The following is a 16,613-nucleotide window of genomic DNA, read 5'->3' as shown; positions in this document are numbered from 1 at the left end:
GTGATGCAGTTCCACATGACAAATAGGAAAGAGTATTTCCAGAATCTTCCATTTATAAAACCTGGTTTTGGAAAGATAGCAGTACAAATCCTGGCTGACATTCTGTCTGGTTCAGAACTGCAGAACTACACTACAGCTGCCCATTTACTGACCCCCGACAAACCTAGAGTAGAGCTGCTGCATCCCTCCACAGTCATTCAATGCTGGGGTGGGGGATCAGAGAAACATCTGGCAATATTCCTGGTAACATAGCCAGAGGTGAAATGATTACATCATCAACTGAGGTCCACAGGAATCCTCAAGAGGTCTCAGCAGATGATGTAATCATTTTGCTTCTGGCTATGGAGACATAATCCAACACTACTCTTAACACCCTGGCCTCATCACCAGGAATGGAAAAGCTGGGGGAAGGGCTTCAGGGGTTTGCAGTAAGTTGAATGGGCTTTGGTTGGTGCAGGAGGAGGAAGAGAATACAGTCCACCCTGTGTATGCATGAGAGATCCGTTCCAGAATCCCATCACAGATAAGGAAAAACGCAGGACCTTGAGTCCCTTGTCCTTAATGGCAGGCACAACATGCAACCATTGAAAGCAATGGGGTTTGCCATCCATGGATGTTTAAATTCATGGATAGCAAGCCCATGGATATTGAGAACCCACTGTACCACGCTTTCCATCAATGAAAAATGGCATGCATAGGCACAAGGTTGATGTATACCTGTGTATGCCACTAACAGGATGCCAGCCAATGAATTCATGCAAGGAATCAATGGGGCGAAACAGACCACCCCATTGCACCGACTTGGGAGTGGCGTCAGAGCGCCACATGTGCTCTTAGATACCACATGCTCTGACACCGCCCCCAAGCCGGCATCATGTTGCCTGCCCAACTACCCGGCGGGCAGCTTTGCAGCACTCCAGCGGCACAGCATTTATATGCCACATGCCGCAGGAGCACCACAAAGCTGCGGTGGTGGTGGAAAAGCTGGCTTTATGACAGCTCAAAAATGATCAGCATTTTGCTGCTTCTTTTTGTGCCAGCAAAAAGCCCGTTTGGGGCCGTGGTTTGCGGTTGCTGCGGCCCCAACCTGGTGTTCAAAGGGGCGGCCCCATATCTACCTATACTGATTATGGATTGAAATTGTTCTGTCTGACTTTAACAGCAGCCTGGCCTACAGAAATCAAAAGGTGAAGTTTTTATGTCAAGACAGAAAGAAACGTTATTAAATGTCAAGCTATTGTAAGGAGAACAGCTGTTGTTGCTAAGTGCCTTCAAGTCACTCTTGACTCATGACAACTCTGTGAATGAGACGTCTCCAAGACATCCTATCCTCAACCACCCTACCTACATCCTGCAAACTCAGGGCATACTTCCTTACAGGAGCCCTGGTGGCGCAGTGCTTAAATGCCTGCACTGCAGCCATTCACTCAAAACCACAAGGTTGCGAGTTCAAGACCAGCAAAAGGGCCCAAGCTCGACTCAGGCTTGCATCCTTCCGAGGTCGCTAAAATGAGTACCCAGACTGTTGGGGGCAAATTAGCTTACTTGCTAATTAGCTTACTTGCTGTTCACCGCTATGATCTTTGGAATAGCGGTATAGAAATAAAACAAATTATTATTATTAAATTATTGCTTCCTACTGCCTTCTACTTGTCTAAGGATTATCTTTTCTAGTGAGTCATGTCTTCTTATGATGTCCCTGAAGTATGACACCCTACATTTAATAATCTTGGCTTCTAGAGAGAGTTTAGACTTGATTTGTTCTTGGACCCATTTGTTTATCTTTTTAGCTGTCCATGGTATCTGCAAAAATCTTTTCCAGCACCACATCTCAAATGAGTTTATATTCTGTCAGCTTTCTTCACCATCCAGCTCTAACACCCCTACATAGTACCGGAAATACAATGGTATAGACTTAACTTTAGTGTTCAGTTGTATATCTCTGTACTTCAGGATCTTGCGAAGTTATTTCATAGATTCCCTTCCCAGTCCTAGTCTTCTAATTTCTTGACCACAATTTCCATTTTGATCAGTGATTGATCAAAGGTATGGGAAGTCTTTTAACTGTTTCAATTTCCTAACTGTCTACATTGAATTTATGTAAATTTATGTGAAGTACAAGAGACTAATTAAATACTCTCTTTGAAAAATTGTTTGAAATGTAGGAAACCTGTTTTATTCTATACAATATGGAGTCAGCACTTACTGCACCTTCTTTTCTTTAATCTATTGAAAATGTTCAATCAATCCTGATGCTAACTCATCATCTCTAAGGGGCTAAACAGACTGGCCAAAAGGACAGGCGTTGGGGTGGAGTGAGGGCATGGCAGCCGCACGATGTATGCCCCGACTCCATCCCCAAGCCACTGTCATGTCGCCTGCCCAACTGCATGGCAGGCAGCATCACAGTGCTCCTTTGGCATGGGGTCCAGATGATACACAGCAAAAGGAGCACTGAAAAAATGTCATGGCAGCTGCAAGGCACCCTTTTTCCAGCTCCAAAAGTAGCAACATTTTGCCACTTCTTTTTGGGACAGAAAAACGCCAGATCAGGGTGCAGCGTGCGGTTGCCGTGGCCCTGATCTGGCGCTAAAAGGGGTGGCAGGATGCCGTTCCAATGAGGTGGTCTATTTTGTCCCTAAGTTAATAATATTTAGCCACAAATGGTAATTGGCAAGTGATAAACTGTTCAGGCTACATTGTTACTTGAACACAGAAAGACCTACTAAACTCAATGGATCTTACATGTGAGTAGTCATGCACAGGCATGTGTTGTTAAAGTAGCTCTGCAGGACAAGTTTCATATTCCATTACTCAATTTCTTTCAACTGAACTGTTCCCCAGTTAATGTAACTGCAAGCTGCAAGGAAATTGCTCTGCCCTCTTTTGTAATTATTAGCAGCAGCAATTACATATGCCATATGAAATTTCAACAAAATGGTTCATAAAGCTAGTTGTAAAATGTTGAATATTCTTTTTCCCCCTCCCCTCCAGCATTTATAGAAAGGATCTTTCAAAAGGTTGTTGACTATTACATCATTATCTGTTTATCACACTGTCTTTTTTTCTATGAAGAATTTTATTTGAAGACAAATAGTTTTAACATTTTAGACAAAAATATTAAAAATATTTATATCCTGGAATATGAAATCAGTGAAAAGCATTCCCCCATTAACTAGCAATAGCATCCTGCCCTCAGGGTATCTCCATTTAATAGGCTTTACTCTCCCCTATATGACATAATGCCTTTCTATTTATTATTGTGCTTGAGAGATTTTGTGGGGTAAGAAAAAAGTAAAAGATTGACTCAGCAACTGCCATGATGTCATATACTTGTACTCTGGGTCCAACTACATGTTACATTAAATATAATGCTTGCAGCAAAGTCATGCTTTTGGTTCTAATAATAATAATAATAGTAATAGTAATAATAATAATAATCCTACCTGTGTTTTAATCAGGACAGCAGACTAGCCAGAAAAATTGTTTAAGCCTTTCTGCTCCTGTTGTGAGCCTGACATCCTCTTTGAAGTTGGGGGAGGTGGGACCGCATTGGAGGATAGAAGGCTTAAACTTTACCTCTCTACATGCTCTATTCCCAACATGAATTGGAACACACTCTGCTTAGTATCAACTGTTTTAAAAACATTGCAGCTGAAGTACAAAGTTCAGGACACCCCTTGTATTTAATTCATTGTTAATGGGTTTCATTGTTTTATTATACACATTGGTTCTATTCTATGTTTTGTATTGTAAACCACTTTAGATATTTTGATTTAATTTTTTTTAAAAAAGATATAACAATGTTTATAACTAAATAAATAAGGCTATGCCTTTCCTGCACTCTAAGTAGCTTCTACTGGTGCAGTTGTTTAAAGCTTTCCACTTAATCTCTTGATTTCCCATGTCAAAAGAAGCTTTCTTACATTACCCAGCCTAGATTTTGCTACACATGTTAAACTGCTCAAAAACTAAAATGCTAGGAGTCAAGTATACATTCTGAAGGTATTAGGATGTTGTTGTTACAGTTATCCCTCCACATTTGTGGTTTTGACTTCTGCGGATTTAATTATTTGAGGATTTGATTATCTAGGAATTTTTTGGTCCTCCAGTGCAACTCTGCCACAAGTTGGCCATAGAGGTGCATTGGAGGACCTAGGAATGACTAGACAAAACACTTCTGTAGACATTTGTAAGTCTTCCAGCATGAATCTATGGTCAATTTCTGCCATATGTTCACCAGAGTTTTGCACTGGAAGACCTAGAGATTCCTAAAGAGATGTTCTCTCAGGTAAAAACAGTAGTGTTTTTTTTTATTTGCGATTTTTCCTCTTTCATAGGAGTCCTGGGCCGCCCTGAAGGGGCACTGTTTTATAATATGAAGGGCCCACTGTATTGATTTTTTGGTTATTATACAACAAACCCACTTGCCACTTGGGCTTTCATTTCATTTACCCTTCTGATCTCCACAGTTCTAGCAGTTGTGTGTTCCCTGTCAGAATGCAAACTGTTGAAAGAGAGATGGAACAGAAGAATTAATAATTATTTATTATTATTATTATAGAACTTACTATCTGTCACCCTTTAAAAGCATGGATTCTGACAATTGAACTGGCAGACGTCACCTTGTCACTGGCATCACATCCCTGAAGAAGGCATTCACTCCGGGAAAGAAGGGGTTGGTTAGGGAAAGAGAGCCCAGGCCCATGGCCAGGTCAAGATGGATCTCATATAAATATGCTTAAGAAGGGACCTTTATTACAGAAAAAAGATCCAGCCAAATCAAGTGTTTCAAGATCCTGTGAATTTCATTGGGAAGTTCATGCTTACGTAGGATCTCTGAATGTTTATCTTGGGCTAGATCATGTCCCCAAGATATTAGCAAAGTACTTTCCCAGTATAGAAAAATGACCAAGACAAATACCTATATCATTAATCTTCCACACTGATAGATCAACATTTTTAAGTGCAGTTATTTCCTTTGAAATTTATTTCCCAGAATAGTGCATGTGGGAAATATTAAGCACTGTGTCAGTTCAGCACAAATTCCTCAAAAGAAATAAACTTGCACAGTTCCTCTAGAGTACAGATATAACCATCCAACTAGGCAGGGATCTGCAACTGGAAGGAGGCAGTTTTTACATAGATAGAAACTATCACAAGTTATGTGCTACTGTGAGAGATTCTATTTAAAAGAGATATATTGTAATAAAAAATAACAAAATGTGTATTAGTAACTGAATGTATTATTACAGCATCATAATTATCAAAAATATTGTGGCTATACTTTTGGAAAGTACCATATGAAGTTAAAAATTATATTGTAATAGTGCAATAAAGGCAGAATTCTATGTACCATGTAGGCTGTGATTGCACATGGCAGGAAAAGTGCAAAAACTAAGTGATTCCAGATTCATAATGACTGTTTCTTGACAAAGGCCCGATCCAGATGGGCCTATGTGGCACCCCCATCCCGTGCTAGGGGTTAGCTGAGGGCGCACCGCCGATACTGGCCTCACCCCTAGCATGTGAAGAGGGTGTCAAAATGGCGGTGTCCTATACATATGGGTGCTGCCATTTTGATGCAACAGATGCTTAGTGTCCATACGTCACGCTCTCATAAGGACGTCACAAGTGCGCCATTGACGCACTGTGACGTCCTTACGGCACCGCAGAAAGAACCCACTTTTTGCGGGTTCTTTTTGCTGTGTGAGGGAACCACGTGGTTTGTCCGCCACGGGTCCCTTGCACAGCAAAAGAAGGCGCAGGCAGACTGCCCTTTTTGGGCAGTCTGTATAGTGCCAAACTCAGTTTTTCTTGTCTTCCAATTAATTTGTTTAAAACATTATGGTCATAAAGATATGTCTTAAAGCACATTGGCTATCTCCTCTGAAACCTAAGAAAAATAAGATACTTTTTAAATGATTGGTGGAAGCAAGAATCCAAAGCTTATACAAGAATAACAACAAAAGACAACTATATAAACAGACTTGGTTCCTAACAGGTTCTGCCCAAAAGCTTCACTGAGAAAATGTGCAACTCCTCTTAATAAGAAGTGCGTAGGACAAGTTTTCTCTTGCAGGCCACCTACACAACCTCTGCAAAGACTTATGTCACTGTCTTTTTAAAGCTTGGCTTTTTTAATAATAGCAATTGATCCTCCCTGTTTAAGAAACAAGGTTCTTCTGAGATTCCAGTAGGCCAAATAATCCAGTTTTTCTTAATTATTTTGAATGCCCCTGTATTTTTTAATGTAATTTTTTTTAGCAGAATACCCACAACTTGGTTATACCCACAACTTGGAATGAAGGTTACTTGTACATCTTGTTAGTGATCAGGATGATTCAACATAGCACAACCATCTGTTAAACAGGTGTACAAATCAGATGTCTTGATCTCCTTGCCCTGCATTCACTTCTAGTTTGAGCAACACAACTCATGTCTTTCATTTAGTGATGGGACCATTAATCTCCATTTAAGCCAAGCTACCATACTGATAACACGTAACAGTTAATATACTGGAGCTGTACCCCCATACTCAGAAATGTGGAGCTTGCTACTATGCATGTAGTAATTGCCTACCAAAGATTTATGTACAACTACAGGTTTCTTAGTGTCTTCTCTAGGTATTTCATATTTTCTTAGCTTCCATTTTCTATTTCTAGCATAAATCAAAAACTGATCCTCAGTAACTATGAGCATGTAGCAGTCCTCTGCAATTTGAAGCAAGTTGTGCACTTTTCTGCCCATAGTATACTAAAGAAAAGGTAACTTCAGTGAATAGGATTCTTCTCATTCTAATATAATTCATGAACTTCATTAAATTGTTCTTAAAATAAGAAATCCTCATTCATTTTGATATCAGAAACCTTGACACAAGCTTGCATTTTTTTGAGACCTCAAATATATCTAAATTGGTTCTTCAAAGGCAATATTTGAGTTCTAGTTTGCTATTTGTGGGAAGAAAAAGTGGATCATGGCACAACTGACATAAAATTTATGGATTATGTCCATAGCCACCCAGGTATTATTTGTCTTCCTAAATCACATGCCAGGAATGATATACTTTCTTCTTCAACACAAGCACTGTATTGTCTCATAATTTCTTGTTTTAAGTTTTGGGTTTGTTGTAGTTGGTCATTTCTTCTTAATATGTCTCATCTTTGACTGCAAAATGCCTGAAATTTTATTTATTTATTTATTTATTATGGTAATTTTACACAATTTTTCATAAACAATAATATCAGGTGGATTCACAATACAACTTAAAATCCAAAATGATAAAATATTAGATAGAATTGTTGAAATAAATAGAAAGTGCCACAACTGAACAACCAACAAAATAAAACAGAAGAGTGGAAAACTTAATTTCAAATATTGCTTACCAAAATGTCTCAGTTGGGAAAAAAAATAATGAAAGAAGGTAAAGTGCTCTTGAGAATAAATATGTCCCTCCATATTTGCTAGGGTTAGGGGCACCAAACCCCCATGAATATGGAAAAACCGCCAGTAACAAAACCACCATGTTTTTACCTGAGAGGACACCTCTTAGGAATCTCTAAGTCCTCCAGTGCAACTCTGGTCAACATCCAAAAGATACAGACCATAGAACTGCACTGGAGGAGCTACAAATGCCTAGTAGAGTATTCTCTCTAGGAATCTCTAGGTCTTTCAGTGCACCTTTTAATTAAAGTTGAACACAGAATTGCACTGGAGGACCTAGATATTCCTAGAAAGAACATATTAATCAAATCTGTGAATAATCAAATCTGCAAATATCAAAGCCACAAATATGAAGGGATGAGAGTACTTTACAATTCATGTACTTTCTCCTTTATTGCCATACACTTGATCTCTGATGACAACAATAGCACTTGGAGAAGAATCTTGGTGAAAGAACTTACCATCTGTGAAAACTGAAAGGGGAGGAATCATTCCTTAATGAAGCTGGATCCCAAACCATGTAAGGCCTAAAAGCCCAAAGTCAGTTTGAATTTAACAAAGAAGCACATCAGCATGGACTGCATTCACCAAAACAAAACAAAAATTAAAATCTGACTGCTGTATAAACCTTCTAAACTATCCTCTGGGGCAGAATACAAACAACACTAAAGCAGTCTAAATGAGATGTTACCAGAATAGGGATCACTGTTGCCAGATCACTCCTGCCCAGGAAAGGCTGCAGGTGGCATACCAGCTTCAAACAGTAAAAAGCACTGAGGATAACATCTTGTATGCCATAGCACAAGGTAATAGTTCCACTTGCAAAACTACTCTACAGGTAGCCATTCAACTTCCCCCAGACTCACTGGTGAGCCTTTACAGCCCCACACCATGGCAATCGTTTGGTTGCTGGAGAGTAGGGAGGATCAGACAAGCTTCTGGCTCTGTCCTCATAGTCAGAGGCATAATGATTATATCATCCACTCAGGGACCTCAGCAGATAATGTGTCTAGCTACAGGGATATAGTCAGCTGTGACACCAATCCACACCACCCTGTTCTCCTACAGCCAAAGAATGGTCATGTAGAATGCTGAAGTAGCTCAAAGAGGTTTTTGGTAGCAATGGCCAAAGGGTAAAAGGGAAAACCAACGTTTGCAACAACCTTACTCTGGCACAGGATGGCCTTACACCTATATATGGCACTAACAGGATGCCAGCTATCATGTATCAGCTAACAAAGACAGATCAAGTAGTACTCCCAGGTAGAGAACTTGATCTTTCACAGTGAGTTTTGGTGGACCTGGAGAAAAGACAAATGCACCTCACAGTGGTTCCATAACAAGAATCTGCTGGCTAACAGTGCATTTCTGTCCATATTATACTCCCATATTAGCTGTTGCTTGTTTAATGACTAACACCTTTTGATATAATTGTTTTGTATGTATTTATGTACTATTGTATTGTTATAATTTTGTATTTTAGGGAGAGTGGGCTAGGGGGGTGGGGGATTCTGTTGTTTTATCATTTCTGTATTCTATAAACTCTGCTGTTACCCACCTCAATCCCCAAATGGAAGAGGCGGGATATAAATAAACATATTATTATTATTATTATTATTATTATTATTATTATTATTATTATTATTATTATTATTACATGCCACAAAAGTAAATGCTCCCTTGAGCATGCTAAGACAAATCTTAACGGTCTTAAGGATCTCAAAGATGCCATAAGACCCTGATGTTATGATAGCGTAGACAGCCCTTTGAAAACTGTCACAAAAGCAGTATGCGCTTTTATGCCCAATCAGAGCATAAGCTTTCACCATGTGGATCACAAGAGTATTATCAAAAAGCAGTAATTTAACACACACACACCCCAAGAATTCAAGCCCAGATTATTTGAAAGCATTGTGTAGACAAAACAAACTGGGCTAAACAGTCAAGAAAGAACAACTTTGTGTTGGCACGCAAGGGACACAATGACCTAATCAAGTCTTAGCTCTAGTTTCTCTGATTCTGTGGTATTCTATCCTGCCATAATATTTACAAGTACAACAATTTTTTAAAAACTATGATTAGTTACTAAGGAGACAGGAATTGTTTAGATGGAGTCAGCAGCTAAATCATTCCTTCTCCTCTTATAGAAGAGTGTATTTGTAAGGTCCCCTGCTTCCCCAGCCTCTTCTTACTAACAGTCTGTTTCTACAATAAGAAATTATTTGTATTCATTTGAACTTCTGTCCAGGGAGAAACTGCACCCCAGTGGCAAAGCACATGGGGTGCAAGAAAAGGTCCTGGGTTCAACTTCTGGAATGTTTGTCAGTTTTGGGGGGGGGGGGTTAGAAAGAACTTGGTAACAGAAAGACCTCTCTCAGATATGCTGGAGAGCCACTGTCCATCACAGTTTTGGGAGCAATAGACTCATAGTTTGACACAGTATATGGTAGCTTTCTATATCCATATATAAAGCTAGCTTTCTATATTCTAGTTATCCTGTTATAACAGAAAATGAAAGGAATAGCATATAGCCCCACATGTTTAATTTAAGTCTGTGATGGTCTAAAGGTGTTGCATGTCCCTCAGCGCTCAGTAAGGTGAGGGGAATCATTTCCATAAAAAAGCTGAAATACACATCATTTTTTGCAGGATATTTTGTTCCTTTACCGGTAAATATATCTTAACTTCAGGTGTAATTCAAAAGTAAATACAATATGTATCACTCTGCCCAACTCCGCAACATTTGCATTGATTCTGACATATGGTACCCTAGGTGAACTTATCACAGGGTATTCTTCAGAAGATTTATTCAGAGGAGGTTTGCCATTACCTTCCACTGAGGCTGAGAGTGTGCAATTTGCCCAGGGTTACTTAATGGATTTCTAGGGCCAGGCAGGGATCCAAACCCTGATCTCCCAGAATCCTAGCCCAACAATCAAACCACCACACTATGCTGGCTGTCTAACACATACATTCAACTTATTAACCCCACCTTATCCTCAATCCCCCTTGAGACAGGTGTGTGTGTGAGAGAGAGAGGCGAGGTGAGTGAATGTTGGACTTGATTCTCTCCCCAGTCCTGGTCTGACTCCAAGCAACGCAACACACTGACTGGTATATGTCAGAGACAGTTCAGGAGGAAGATTAGAACAGGCCTTTGCGCCTTCATGGGAATCAATTTTGTTATTTCTTGCTTTAATACTGGGAGGGGGCATTCCACCATGTGATGCCTCCACCTACAGTCTAAAGTTGGACATTTCTAAAAGAGTCGTATTATATGGTACATGGAAACAGATCAATGACTATGGTAGACCTTGAGATTTGGTCACCAACCATTTTGTGTCAGAAAATAGTAACAAAAAAGTGGTACTCTGGGAAGACAGACAAGGCAAGGAGCTTTGCAGCATCCTGCTCAGGATCAGTTTATAGTTTATGTCATAAATGACTGGCCTGACCAGGAGACCAGCAGAATGTTCAGTCTTGAGGTACAAAAAGGGGCTCCAGTTTCCCAGGACACAAAGCATAGCATGAATACAGTCATGCAGATCAGAATATTAAGACCATTACTTGTAGATGAATACAAGGAAGAAGAGCCTTTTAGATTTGCATCAAATTTGGAAAAAAGAAAAGTAATGCACAAAGACTGGAAAGTATACACCTGAGTAGTCCCAGCAGCTGACACTATAGGATTAATCTCCCTCTTGTACATTTCTATTTGGTCCTCAGATCAGAGTATAGCTGTAGCCAACCTCTTCACTTAAGGGAGTTGGTTAATTCGGGAAGAGGTGGGGGCTCAAAGTCTTCAACCTATAAAAATTATTTTAACAGACAGATTATTTGACTGTGGAAAGACAAAAGAATACAGTGGACCCTTGGTATCCTCTGTGGTATGGTTCTAGAATCCCCCATGGATACCACAATCCATGGATGCTCAAGTCCCATTATATACAATGACACAGGAAAGTGGTGTCCCTTATATAAAATGCCAAAACCAAGGTTTGGATTTTTTAAAAAAATATTCTCAAGCCATGGAAGGTTGAATCCATGGATGCAGAATCCGCAAATATGAAAGGCTGACTGTAATTCTTCACTCTCGTGCATCTCTTGCCTGTCAAATCCAATAGCTCAGTAGCTGATCTGATAATCCTCAATTAAAAACATGTACAGTACCAGTGAATGTCAGTCCTAACCAGTTAACAGCAAATCTGATTCATATAAATGACTTATTTATATTTCTAATGATGTTAAGAAAACCTGAGCCAATGATGCAGAATATTAATTAAGACAAATATTCTAACATACAGGCACAAATAGTTGGGTGGTTTATTGTATCATTCCAAGCAGCTCAAAAGCCCAATGAAATACATCTGTGCTCTTCTCTTGCTCACCATTCTGATCTTAATGCTTAGACATTGCATAGATTCATATTAACTAAAACATACCAAAATGTATACTTTAGGCCCCATACAGACAGGCCAAAATAAAGCTGCTTCAAATCACTTTGGAGGTTTGCTGTTTCAATGATGCATGCGTCCTAAGAGTCCAAAAGCCACGCCAAAGTCACGATCCAGTCCTAAGGACTAGAGCGCAGCTTTGGTGCAGCTTCCAGACTCTTAAGACGCATGCATCATTGAAACAGCATACCTCCAATGTGACTCGAAGCAGCTTTATTTTGGCCTGTTTGAATGGGGCCATAGTTGTTGTTGTTGTTGTTGTTGTTATTATGCTTTATTTATATAGCGCTGTAAATTTACACAGCACTGTACATCCAATCTTTTAATTAGACGGTTCCCTGCCCTCAGGCTTACAATCTAAGAAGACACGACACAAAAGGAGAAGGGAATGGTTGTGGGGAAGGGGACCAGGTCCTTTCCCTCTGAGGCCTGGACCAAGGCAGATGGACTGGAGGGAAGGCTCTGTTTCTTAAGGATAATCCCGATGGCGTTGGGCCTGCCATTTCACTCCCTCCAGGCTGGATGGCTTGCCTTTCTCCCTCTCTAGATGATGGTGGATGGAGGGGTGGGCTCTTCTTTCAGGGAAGGCCTGTTGGTGCTGGCTTACCCTTCTTCTTCTCTGGATGATGGTGGATGTAGGATGTAGTTTTTGTTAAGTTTTATTGAAGGATAGGAAGGAAGGAAGGAAGGAAGGAAGGAAGGAAGGAAGGAAGGAAAGAAAGAAAGAAAGAAGCAAGTTGTAACAGGTAAACTATAGACCTGACAACATCACAGAATACAATTTTTAAGATGTCATTTATTGTAAAGCAGGTTTGACAACAAATGCTCAGAGGTTATCCTTTGGCCATGCTAGCCCCACCTGAATTATGCATTCATTGAAGCTGGCAAGTGAATAGAGATCCCTTTTTTAAAAAAGTAATTGTAACTCACTATTCAATAAGCAATCAGAAGCAGAAGAGACAAAATCTAAACACACACATACACACACACACACACACACACAAACTCCCAAATAACTTATGGGAACAAAAACTGGTTTGTTAAGGAATCTCTGTATATGTGCAACTGTAGCAGCTGAACCAAGGAGTGACTTCATATTTTGTTTTGCATGCAGGACTTCTTATCCAGCTAGGTAAAGCCATATGGTTCCTCCTTGGAGTGGGCACTTATTTGTATTTTCAGACCCAGCTTCAAAAGCATTATACCTAAAACTTACAATTAATAGTACCCAAGGACTATATTCCCAAAACAATAGAAACTATCAGTGGAATGCAAACCAAGAAAACAAAATGTGGTCCTGTTTTACAGTTTCACAGTCACATCCTAAATGTTGAGTATGGTGTATTAAGTAACCATTTTTAAAATGGTTTCTCAACTCCTTCCAACACCCTTAATGAAACGTATTCTTCATTTCCCTGGATTGGCCTTGGTGCTCAATCAGTTGGAATCTTAACAAGTAGGTTAAGAAGTACCCACCAAATACTGCATAGCAAGAGGCTGTCTGGGGATGCTACAGACTACTAAGAGTGGCTCCTTTGGCATAGAAAGATCAGAGGGCTTCTACATGGAGGTTTGTCTAGGAAAGGATTCACAGCTGCGACACCACCTACAGGGAAAGGCACCTCTCTAGAAGTCCATACCCAAAACTCCAAAGGTGGAGGCATGTGACTAATTGTCTTAACAGACAGGCTGCTATACTTGGGAAAAAGTTATCTTTTCAATATCCTGTTCCCAGACTGTGATGAAAAAAAGAATGGTTCAAAATGCACTGCAGAAATAATCCAGTTTGAGACCACCTTAACTGTCCTGGTTCAGTGCTAGAAAATCCTGGGAACTGTAGTCTATTGTGGCATTAGAGCTCTCTGACAAAGAAGGCTAAATGTCTCAAAGTTCCCAGAATTCCCTAGCATGAGCCAGGGCAGTTAAAGTAGTCTCAAACTGGATTATTTCTGCAGTGTGTTTTGGACCTCTGGGACATTTCTACAAGCAAATTAAACTCATAATCACCTGCATTTTTTTAAAAAAAAGTAGACATCATTATGTGAAGCATTTCATTTCCATTATTGTATGAGGTGACCCAAACTGCTAGCAGATCACAAGCTTTGCATGTATACAGTCTCAGGTTCAATCACTGGCATGTTTAGTTAAAAGAATCACACAGCAAGTGATGGAGACAACCTTTCTTCCTCAGTCCTTGGACAGCTTCTGCTAGTCAGACAACTGTGGCTAGTCAAGCCATGTAATGCTAGTCTATATGGACAAAGAAACCTGAGTTGGTAGAAGGCAGCTTCTTTTGTTATAATTCAGCAGTATTGCCATTTTTTATTTGAAACATTTGAGTGTATGTATATCAATGAGTTTGTGTCTGTGTACAAACACAAACACATGCACAAAGGTAGACACATGAACATGGAGAGAGAGGGACAGAAAGAAAAGACATGACACAGCACAACTGCACATTTTAAAAAAAATCTATGATACCCAAAGACTAGTCTTATTATTTTCTTATGCAGTGTGTGCTTACATGGACATTTCAGCATATGCAGGCAAGCAATTAGTCTGTAATGCTAAACCAACTTATTGTGGAATACATTTCATTCAACTTATGACAACTTACTTCTGAGAAAACATGCAAAGAATTTTGCTGCAAAGTGCTAAACCAAGTGATTAATAAATAAAGGGAGATGTATAGATAGTCATTTAGCAGACCACGACAAAGTTATTTTAAAAAGTCCTTCACACTAGTTCAGATTCTCATGATTTTGTAGGAAATTTAATCAGATAGCTCTCTTTAACTCTCCAAAGAGTCTTTCTTTCAATGTGTCTTACATTCCTTCCTCCATTTCAACTATCACTATAGCATAGAAGCAAAGTAAGCAGGATCTCTTTAAATTCTAAAAGTAAACCTCTACACTTTGGTTTCCTCTACTTCTTACTATTATCAGTCTAATGAATTTCTCCTTCAAATCTTTCATACAACAAAATAAACAATAAAGAATCCTGATCATGTTAAGAAAGAGAAAACAGCAAGTATATGTGTATGCACGCGCACACACAACACACCCCAGTTTCCCATCTGGCCTTCCCATCATCACTTGAAGAATTGTTTTCTAGTTACATCATCAGGAAATAAAACACAGGGAAAAAAGGAGAATGCTTTGGGGGTTCATAACTCTCTTAGAGGAGCCCATCTAAGTTTGCAAAAATTTTGTCAACAGGGAAAAAAGCAAGAGAGGGGGAGGCACTTATAGTCAGTCCCTTAAACCAATTTTGTTATGGAAAGCCAAAATTAAAAATAAATAGATTGCAGCCAACTAATTATTCCATTATCAGGGGTGAGAGAGACACTTCTCTAACCCTACTCTCCCATGCATTCATTTTGGGCAGAAACGGATCAGACAATAAAATGTTTCACACTGTCCAGGGTGTCAGCTGAAACCAGAGCACATTAATAAGCCCTTTTTTGTTGTCTTTAGTTCTGGCTATCACTGAAGTACACTACAAACAGGACGAGTCTGCACAACACTAGAGTCCCTTATATGGTATTGCCATGACGTAATGCTCCATAGGCTTGGGGCATGCAGAGAGTCTCTCTCTCATTGTTTGCTGTAACTGCTGGAATGCTCACATCCCTCATGCCTAAGAGAATCAGACACTACGGGCGCAATAGCTGCTAACTCAGGGACTCTGCAGTTCGTTCAGTGAAGGTAAGAGGGAGGTTTGGGGATGAAGTTTCTTTTAGCAACCAATAGGCAGTTTGCTGCAAATATAAGTTGGTTCTCTCAAAGAGATCCACAGCGTGTATGATTATGTGCAGGAAACAGACTTTCCCTGTTTTTTAGAGGTAACCAAAGTTAGCATCAACTACAACAAACTATCACCAGACTGCTTTCATGTTCTCCATTTAAATATAAGAAGCTCTTTTCAAATGAAAAGATCAGGCATCAATACTTAGGAAAAGGGGAAGCTATTAATTATATAGAGTTGCCAAGTGTGTGCTGGACAGAGTCATAACTATAGTTCAAGTGGTAGGAAAGGATCTAACATCACTGGAACGTTACAGCAATTCTGTTTATATATGTGTGGTATATATTAAGAGGAAGACAGAAACTTGTACACACTAGAGTTAACTGTACTTCTGAACAGCATTCATTTACTTGACTATGGAAGATGCAAATTGTATTTAATAAAAGTGAATATTAGAAATGAAACAATAATGCAAATACCATTAAAACTCAAGCCCCTTGTTCTCTTTTGTGATTTAATTGCACATGTATCACTAGAAAAGGAAAGAGGGAGCAGTTACCTTCAAAACACGTTAATACTGACTAGAATAAAGTTTTTTTTTCCTGCTCTGCAAGGGAATTTTTTTGCAAGGTGCTAATTGGTCTGTGCTACCTGGCATTAAGGTCACACAACATTTCTCAGCCAGTGAGAAGACTAAAAGGGCATCATGGGAATGCATATGACTTTTGGGAGTAAATTCAAACACAATTTATGGGAGAAAAATCCAATATACATACGCATTTCTTTACAAAACATGTTTAAGTTTGCACTTTCACCATTGTTCCCCTGACAGTGAGTTGGAACTATGCAATTTTTTTTTTTTTTAAATGTTCAACATTGTTGAAAGTTGATAGTTTGGTATATTTGTTTAAGATGTACTTACAATATACAGCAAGTCAATATCACATTGTATATATACGCTACTTGATA

General features: G+C 39.4%; 2 protein-coding genes across 3 annotated transcripts in view; one reads left to right on the top strand and one right to left on the bottom strand.

The window, feature by feature from the left end:
* Positions 1-16,613, bottom strand: part of CMSS1 (cms1 ribosomal small subunit homolog) — a 254,657-nt gene that overhangs the window by 199,187 nt on the left and 38,857 nt on the right. The window lies entirely within an intron of this gene.
* Positions 15,516-16,613, top strand: part of FILIP1L (filamin A interacting protein 1 like) — a 35,533-nt gene continuing 34,435 nt past the window's right edge. For both annotated transcript variants that reach the window (XM_089512403.1, XM_089512404.1), the window contains exon 1: positions 15,516-15,604. The gene's annotated coding sequence lies outside the window, so the exon portion shown is untranslated. The remainder of the gene's footprint in view (positions 15,605-16,613) is intronic.

Source organism: Sceloporus occidentalis, unplaced genomic scaffold (assembly GCF_023333645.1).
Source record: "Sceloporus occidentalis isolate IW3139 unplaced genomic scaffold, rSceOcc1.0.p SCAF_2, whole genome shotgun sequence".
In the NCBI taxonomy this organism is placed as follows: domain Eukaryota; kingdom Metazoa; phylum Chordata; class Lepidosauria; order Squamata; family Phrynosomatidae; genus Sceloporus; species Sceloporus occidentalis.
This window is presented reverse-complemented; position numbering and strand designations above follow the sequence as displayed.